This window comes from Aptenodytes patagonicus, chromosome 1, assembly GCF_965638725.1.
Source record: "Aptenodytes patagonicus chromosome 1, bAptPat1.pri.cur, whole genome shotgun sequence".
Taxonomy (NCBI): Eukaryota; Metazoa; Chordata; class Aves; order Sphenisciformes; family Spheniscidae; genus Aptenodytes; species Aptenodytes patagonicus.
In genome coordinates this window covers 101738419-101747532 of record NC_134949.1, presented here as the reverse complement: position 1 = coordinate 101747532, position 9114 = coordinate 101738419, and the positions used below count along the sequence as shown (strand labels likewise).

The window sequence follows — 9114 nt, the reverse complement described above, 5'->3', positions numbered from 1 at the left end:
GCACCCCCTCTTTCAGTCCTCCTTTCCTGTCTTTCCAGAGGGTGTTATTTACTTGTTCTATCAAGCCAGCACAAAAGGAGTGTTGTTGCTATGGATAACAGACCAAGACTTTTTAGAAAAGGTAGGTTCATCAGCCGGAGAAATCCCACCGACCATTGAGATGTGGCCAGAGCAGGCTGTTTGCCAGCAGGTTGTGAAGGAAGACATTGCCAAACTATACTGTGAACTCTCTGCTTGTAATTTGAATCTGTTGTTTGCAGAAGATTGCTGTGGCTAGTGCATAACACAACTTGGAAATGAATGAGGCTAGATTTTTCTGGGAGATAGGGATAAGGTAAATATTTGAGTACTTTGCGGGTTATTACAAGACCTGTAAGATTTCATGTGGGACCTGTTATTGAAGATTTTGAAAGCTTATGCCTGGTGCAGCTTTGGGCATGTTAACTACATCTCTGCTAGTCAATGGAGAGGGTCAGGGCATTTGCCTGAGCAGTGCCCTGTGGTTGCCCGTTTTGTTTAATTGTTGACCCTTACCTGGCGTAATTCTGCAGTTTCTCAGACAATCCCCAAAACTAGGTCTAAGGATAGTACAGACCAATGATTTTCCCATTGGATAATGCAGACACCATATTTTGAGAAGAAGAGAGGTTAGCCACGTGGACACCATCTGTTTGGTGCCAATTGTACAGAGACAGAGGTGGACCATTGACAGTGGCAGTCATTGTGATGAGCAGTAAAGATAGGACTAAACCAGTTCCCTTCCCTTCCAGGCAGAAAAGAGATTTTATTATTATTATATGTAACATATTATAATTTATGGATCATCTTTACTCTTACCTGTCTTTAATTCAAAGCTAATAACCCAGTAAAGTTTGCTAAATTCCTCACTCATTGCACAGTGCACATTAGTTTTGTTCTAAATTCTGCTGCCAGCCACATCCTCAATGCAAATTCAATTTTATAAGACTTAAATGCCTGTTGCCCATGCACCTGTTAAGACCCTTTATTTTTAAAGACCCTAAGTTGGCTGGCTTTGAAACAATAATGATAAACAGTCATCAGTGGGGTTTTTTGCCGCAATCATTCTGTGCTTGCAGGGCACAGAAATAGGAATTCAAAGAAACAGATGTGCTTCAAACCTAGACTTAAGCCATTGGTGCTGTGGGAAGGTTCACTGAAGGGAGCTTTCCAAGGAGTTTTCTCATGATGCCAAGGGATAGTTTTTTTTGATGTAAACGTGAGATGGGGGTAACAACTTGTTTGTGCCCACTTGTGCTAAAGAAATTGCCTTCCTTTGTCTGATCATTTGCCCTCAAATTCCTAATTATGTGAAAATGACTGCTTGGAGCTTGGCCGTGTATTGACACATCAGCATTCACTGCCACTGCTGAGAAAGACTGTTGATAAAATCGGGTAATCAAAAAAGAAGTAATGTGTTTCCTAATTCCAGTGCAAACTCTTTCCTAAACATGCACTGACCAAAAATTGACATTAAAAAAAAAAAATCCCTATTATCTACTGCCAAAAAGTCATTTATGCTTCCCAGAAAGTCATTCTTGTATTTGTATTACCCAGCTGAAGATTGGCAAAATAGTATATATCATACTCTACCGGGCCACTGGCCCTCTTAGGTGATTGTCTTGATTTGCGGACTTAAGTCCAAGGTACAGCTATAGAACAGGTGTCATATTGGCATTTTTCTGGCTACCTCTTTCAAAGGGGTTTCTTTCCTGAAGCCCAAGGGTTTTAACAATTCACTACAGACTCACAGTGCGGAAAGAAACCTTGAGCCAACTGAACAGAAATCTCAAACCAGCTTGTTTTTTTAGTGTAAGTGATATAAGGCAGCTAACATATTTGCCAGATGTAGTATTTATGATCATATGTTTTCCCTTTTAAATTTAATGTTGATTGAAAAAAAAGAGATATTTCTAAGGGTTATTTTTTCCATATTGCGGATTTTGAAAGGGCCACAACTTTTTTCACAGAGGTACAATTTGCTTTACAAAGTCACCTTTTTTTTATCTTCTCATCAACAACATCATCACCATCATCATCAATATCATCTCCATGTACAAAAAGCCAATCATATCCAAGTCAATACCATTGTCAATCCATACCAATCCATGGGCAATGCCATTTCACTCAGTTTCAGAAAATGCCATTTTCACTTCTCTTACTTGAAGTCTCAGAACTTCTTTACCTGAAGAAAGAAAAGGAAAAAGGAAAAAGGAAAAAGGAAAAAGGAAAAAGGAAAAAGGAAAAAGGAAAAGGGAAAAAGGAAGGGAAAGGAAAGGAAAGGAAAGGAAAGGAAAGGAAAGGAAAGGAAAGGAAAGGAAAGGAAAGGAAAGGAAAGGAAAGGAAAGGAAAGGAAAGGAAAGGAAAGGAAAGGAAAGGAAAGGAAAGGAAAGGAAAGGAAAGGAAAGGAAAGGAAAGGAAAGGAAAGGAAAGGAAAGGAAAGGAAAGGAAAGGAAAGGAAAGGAAAGGAAAGGAAAGGGAAAAGAAAAGAAAAGATATTTCTCTGTTTTCCATTTTGTTTAATGAAGAACACAAAAAAAGTCAGGAGGGAGGGAAAAATAAGATACTCTAATGCTTAATACCCTTCTCATTTTCAGAAATAAAAATAAACAAATGTCTTCAGTTTCAGAATTCTATGCTAAAGGAATAATCAATGGCATTAATGAAAATAATCTGCTTTTGCTGAAATTCGTTTCTAACTGGAAAAATAAAAAAATACATTGTGGTGGCTAACACCCCCCCTCACCACACCTCTCCCCCCCAGTCTTTGGTAAACCATGTTTCCAACACAAAAGCAACAGTTTCATTTCTGTTTGCTATTCTGTTACTGTTAATGTAAAGCAATGGTGTTGCTCTGGAAAGCTAAGTACGTAAACAAAAGGAAATATTTCCAACAAAGTCAGAATTAGCATCTATCTTAATAGTGCAATAAAATGCTCAGATCTGATACTGAAGTACCATTCTGAAGAGCATATTTATATTCAGAGGCCTTAAATGAGCATATTAATGACCTTACACTGGATAAGAGTCTACTGTGAATTGCACTCTTTTCTAAGGAAACTTTTTCTCCATAGGTACTTCTGAAACAGAAAAGAATTATATTCTGCCAAAACTATTCTCCTTTTTAACAAATCTACTAATATCCCCTTTGTCTTGCCTCTTATCTCACAGGAGGTCATAAAATATTTTGTCAGTGATTCATGAGAAATACATATTATATAAGTCATCTCATTTCCAATTGTTCATTTTCTTGTCCGTGTGTGGAAGTGGAAACACATTATTCTGTGCACTGAAATCGGAATCAGCTTCCTGCCATTTAGTATGTCCATTACAAAGTGTCGTAGTGAAAGCAATAATGGATGAATATTGAAGAGTGCAGAAGTTTAATATGGTTAATTACAGAAGATGAGGTGATAATTCACAGTTCATCCATGCCACCCAGAGAAAGCAGACTGGCTGGAGGAAGCCTCTTGAAAATGTTGTATGAAGCCAGTTCTATCTAACAAAGCAGCCCACATTTGGTACCTGGATCCAGGTTTTGTAACCTTCCCGTGAGTTCATCTTCCTTCTTCTCCACTCTCCAAACAGACATCCCTGTCTACACAAATATCCCGTTCGTGGTGACAGGACCAATCGCTGGAAAAATTAGCCTTAGTATGTCCCTGCTGTTATGTTAAACAGGAGGAGCAGGTCAAGCTGGGGTTTAAGATTGTCCGGGGAAAGGGTGTTGCCACCTGAAGGCTGTTTTTTGCTGGTGTATGGAGTTGAAGGCAGGAGTTTTTTTCTGGAAAAGGCTATCCCATCCTCATTCTCTGTAATGGCCTCCACATCTTCCTTCTCTCAGCAGTAGCAGCCTGAGCTTCCAGGTTGAGCTGCACAGGCAGATGACGTTTTTGAGCTGAATTTGTGGCTGAAAAACCTGTTCTAAATTCTTCTTGAGCAAGATGGTGTTGGTTTAGCCAATAGACCATCTGTTTGACTGTGCTGAATGCTCTAAGCTGACAACAGAAAGGATCATAGAAATAGGGAGGTACTATTTTATAAAACCTGGCAGAAAGGTTTGCTGGATTTCACATAGGAAGCATAGTAAAGAGGACAGATGAAACTAGACTTCTTACATCTAAAACCATTGCCCCTCCACCCCACTTTAGTGCACTGTCTCACTAATCTTCTGGGCTGCACTGTGTCAGTTCCTACTTTGTGTGTAGGCCTGCCATTAGATAAAAATAGGAAAAAATTACAAGCTTATCAAAGTTTCTGATAACTTACTGTCAGATATCTCACACTGTTTTCTTTATTAGTGTTTTTCAAGCCTATCCAACTCTTGGAAACACACCTATGAATAAACTTGGTTTCTCCTTCCTTTTGAATCTAGCATTAGTTGCTACATGTCTATGTTCAGCTTTTTCCTCAATCCAGTATTTTCCTCCTATAAAAATATGCAAACTTTCCCCCGGTGTATCCATCACTATGTCACTCAAGGCTTCATTTTCCACAAATCTCTTGATCCACCTCAGTCCTGTTCAGATAAAACACTTCTGGCTCTATTTGTTCCCTCTACTTTTGCAATTAGACCCTTCAATAAACCAGGGCTCCTCCTTGAACTCATGTTAACTTGTTGAAAAAGCATGAGGCAGGAGAAATCCATAGGCTTGAAACTTGCCAAGCACTGAGATGACCCATCTTCTTCAGAAATTACTTTAGTGGCTCTCTGACATCGAAGGGCTCTGTTCACCCCAGCAGGTCTCTCAATGTCCCTGGTGATCCTGAGGCCAGTGCGAGAAGCACTGCGATCGATGTGCACAGGCTCAGGCTCCCTCATTGACCAGTATGTTCAGGTACAGCGTGGAAAATGAATGCAAACGATTATTAACTTAGTGGACGAGATGTGCCAGAAATGGAGGAAGGTCAGAGTGGGGTTTGACTTATTTAATTTATGTACTGTAATAGACTTTTACAGGGGCTTCTGTAGCTTTACTCCTATCTTCGTAATTCCTTGGCATGAGCGTTAAGAAGGCTTACTCTTACTTAATCACATTTCGATCTGCTATGTAGGGGTTTGGCTCACATACTAGTAAGTGATTGACTCTAGATAAAGTCTAGAGGGAGACTATTTTGGTCCCTAACTCAGTTTAAAGTGCTCATTTCATAAGTTCCCTCATCTTTGGTTCCCAGAAGAATTCTTGCTTATCTATATTGATTTTTAAGTTTATCCACCTCTTATGGGAGGTGATTACCCGTTCAATCCTCACAACAGGTATGTTCTTTCACCTTTTGCTGTCTTTTGACCTGTTTTCATTTTCTGTCTGCTTCTGGAACTTCAGACACCAAGCTCAAAACATTTTTTTGAAATGCATATGACCTTGTTTTTCCCATGAAACTAAGGCCCCTTTTCCAAACCAGAATATGCTTCCTTAGCACTCTATTAACCCCTTCTGGAAACTGTAGTCCATTAAACTTTCCTATAAGCTTCAGTCAAATATTCATTATAACCTTGAACAAGAAAGTGTGTGAGGGATTGGTCTTCCCCTTGGAAACATCCTTTATTTAGGCTCTTTGGTTCTTTTAGTGCACTGTTTTACTGCAGAAAGTTGTCCCTGATTTAGAAGTGAATATTATAGAGCAACATCCTGTTATCCTGGGACATGTGAAAAGCAGCTCTCAACCAGTGAGCTTACCGGCCTCCACAAGTTTGCTCACTGGAACAAATGAGTAAGTTTATATAAATAATAAATACAGATATTTATAAATAATAAACATATAAAATAAATCTATAAAATCAATATAAAATAAATAATTTATATTAAAAAACATTTATATGAGATGGCTACCCACTCTTCTCCTACCTGCAGGTCAGGTAGTACAGTGGTTTGTGTTCACGTTGCTCACAGCTAGTCCTTCTCAGTGAACTGCAGCTGCATTCCTCTTGCAGGATGCCTGGCCCAAGCTTTTCTGGGAATTCTGCAAGGCCCTTGTATCTTAAAATACTTTGTTTTGTGATTTTTCAATGTAAAACAACTGAAATTATGTGAAGGCTGCATCAGACTCTTGCAGAGCAATTCTTTTTCTTAATAGCCTGGTAGGGAGAGGCATTGCATGCCTAATGAGATGGCATAAGGCCATGTGTAGGGTTGTTGGTTGCATCAGAAGACTATCTAGAATTTTGTTTTCTTTAGCTTTCCCATTGAAAACCGTGCTGCTCATTCAGCCTCTTAACTATTCCCAGAAAACATTCCCAAATTTCATTTTAGAGGGATCTGTTTGTTTAGCACCAAAAGAGAAGCTAGGAGTGAACCTGTATACTGTGTGGAAGGTCAAGGGGACAGGGCACAGCAGTGGTCCAAGGAGCTAAGTAGTCTGACAGTGCAGATGCACAGTCAAGCTGAGCTGAGCTTTATTCAAGCTCAGGAGACAGTTGAAGTGAACCTGCCCAGTTCTTGTCTCTCACCTGAGCCCAGATGCAGTTGCTAAGCACTGCTATTATTTGGGGCTGGATTAATCATATTATAAAAGAAATTTGTGACAGAATTGTAATTTAGTCATCATAAGGAATGAGTACATAAAATGAGATTAAGGAAATCTACATGAAACTGTTTTTCTTAATTTTATTGAGAGAAGTGAATAAAAAGAGGCAAATCCCTGATGTAGGTGCTGCCATTTTATGATGTAGGGAAAGGATGCAGTGAAAGAAAGTTTAACACTTTCACTGACCAATTAATAAAGCAATGTGGATTTCTTATTTAGTTTACTTTCCTCCTAAGGTACTATCAAGAAAGATAAAATTCCTATTTTAACTCAGTGATATATAAAAGGCTGTGGAAAGATTAATGAGTTCTGAGTCACAAAGAGCTGACATTTGCTTTTATGCAATGTTCTCTCACAGTCCATGGTGATGAAGAATACAGTCTTCGCTGAGGCATGTTAATTACAGAGGGTGAGTTTCCTTATACCCATTAATGAATAACAGCTTCCTGGAGTTTATGCAACCTCACTAGTGAAGCGTTTAGGTCTTGGCTGCCTTGGACTAAAATGTATTGTAAGCTTTGCATCTCAATTAAAAGGGTCCGTGTGATTTTCAGCTTTTAGAACTTAACTGGAGTTAGGCAAGTGCATCCAACGATGAGTCCTGAATAATGTTTCGTTTATTTAGCATAGAGCTTCACAGTAATATAAAAGTCCATTATTACAGACCTTTGCAAACTCTGGACAGATGGTTTCTCTGTAGTCTTGTCCCACATCAAAGACAGGAAAAACAATGGATTTCTTCTGCCAGGGTCCTTCTACTCACACCTAACAAGGGGCATAGATATCATGTAGGGAGATGGGGAGAAGGCTTGGCTGGGTTCCATTTGAACTCCCCAAGCCCTGGGATGTCTGCAGAGTGCCTGCACGTCGCCCTGTCACACTGCGTCTATGGAGGGTCCCAGGGCATGAAGTGTCTGCTGTGTGTGATGCTTCCATGGGCTGCAGAGCACTGAAGTGAGATCACATGTGACACACAGGCCACCTGGGTGTACAGTGGGGTCTGAGCGGGGTTATGTGGCTGGGATGAAGAGGAGAAAGTCTCCCTTCTCCCTCTTCATTCAACACAGATGTGCCGCAGTTTTGTCTCAGCATTGCTCCTCTGTGCTGTTGTCACAGACCTACTTTAACCACAAGATATAATTCTGAAAGGTGGCTCCACAGCAGTCACAGACTGATTAAGGACTCATGCCACTGTGTAACATGTTTACTGCAGAAACCATTACTTGCTTATCCAGATGATGATGGAGAAGGGATTCAGACAGGGGAAATTACTCAGTTTTAGTCTCTGGATGGTCCTCCTTCATCCAACAATAACTGTAAATTTAATGTCTTTAGAAACATTGGATTTCAACCTTTTCTGAAAGACATCTTCCTTAACCATGCTGTGTCCTATTACATCCTGCTTATACTGTGGGTGACCTTCAGAAGGGAAGTAGTATCACTTAGCAGTCATCAACACCAGTTTCTAGTGCACTGGAGGATTTTTTGTCATTCTCAGTGCAATAACTATAGAAAAAAAAAAAAAAAACAAACCGTGGTACTAAAGTAATACTTTCTGGTTCTTAGAGATCAGACACTAGTACCGAGTGCTCTACCATTGCATGCAAAGGAATGTTCCAACAGGAGAATATGTTTTATACAGAAAGGATGATCAGAAGGTGGGGAAACGAAGCAAAGAGACCCATACTGAAAAGACCTTTCCAAGAGCACACAGCACCTCAACGCTGGATCTTAAGAAAAGGAAAATCTCCCAAATCTCACTGTGCCCACTGAGTATATCATTCCTTATGTCATTCAGTCTGTATGTCCTATTACAAGCAGCTGTTACTTGGCTAGTTATGTTCTTTCATGTAGCACAAAAGTTTTTACAATATCCGAATGCATTTTCTGTAAAATATTAACCCCCATGTATTTTGGCTGTTATTATGAGAAGTATTACAGTTTTATCTGTCATGCTGCAGTTTGAAATTACCAAGATACCAGGCAAAATTAGCATTATAAACATGCAGCAAAAATCGAGGGAAAGAAAGACAAAAAGAGCACGCATATGCACACTGATATATTCCATGTTTTTTCTTTTGCAGGAACTGCCTTATGAATAATCCTTTGTTGTAACCACAAGATTGCAGCAATATGAAATAAACATGTTTTTATCTTATTTATGATTTCATAGAGCTTATGAATTCTGTTACAAAAAAGATGGAAGGGTAAAGATTAAGTTCTGTATTAAAAAGCAAGATGTCACCATCTAGCACTCTCTTCCAAGGTGTAACTTTCACCTTAGTCCTTGGCCTTGAGTCTGCTTTTAATAATGAAAATCAGAAACATCACACAGATCAGTGAAATTCTATCAGAGTAATAGCAAGGCAAGCCCTCAGCTACCTAGTGAAGATACACCAGTCCCTGGCTAACGTTTTATAATTTGAGGATTAAATAGAACACGCTCATGTTTAAAATCAGTATGGAGAGAGCTGTGGATGTGTCTATTAATTATTTACTACTTCTCTAAATTTACATAGCTAAAACTAAATTTAATGAGTTAGAGCTTAGTTAGCTTAGACTTCAAGAGCC

At 39.3% G+C, this 9114-nt stretch overlaps 1 long non-coding RNA gene across 1 annotated transcript; it reads left to right on the top strand.

Annotated features, from left to right (window-relative positions):
- The first annotated feature begins 6900 nt into the window (after window positions 1–6900).
- Window positions 6901–8701, top strand: LOC143155872 (uncharacterized). The gene is made up of 2 exons (XR_012994485.1): window positions 6901–6952; window positions 8628–8701. It is a non-coding gene; the product is annotated as an uncharacterized LOC143155872 (long non-coding RNA).
- Window positions 8702–9114: the final 413 nt, after the last annotated feature.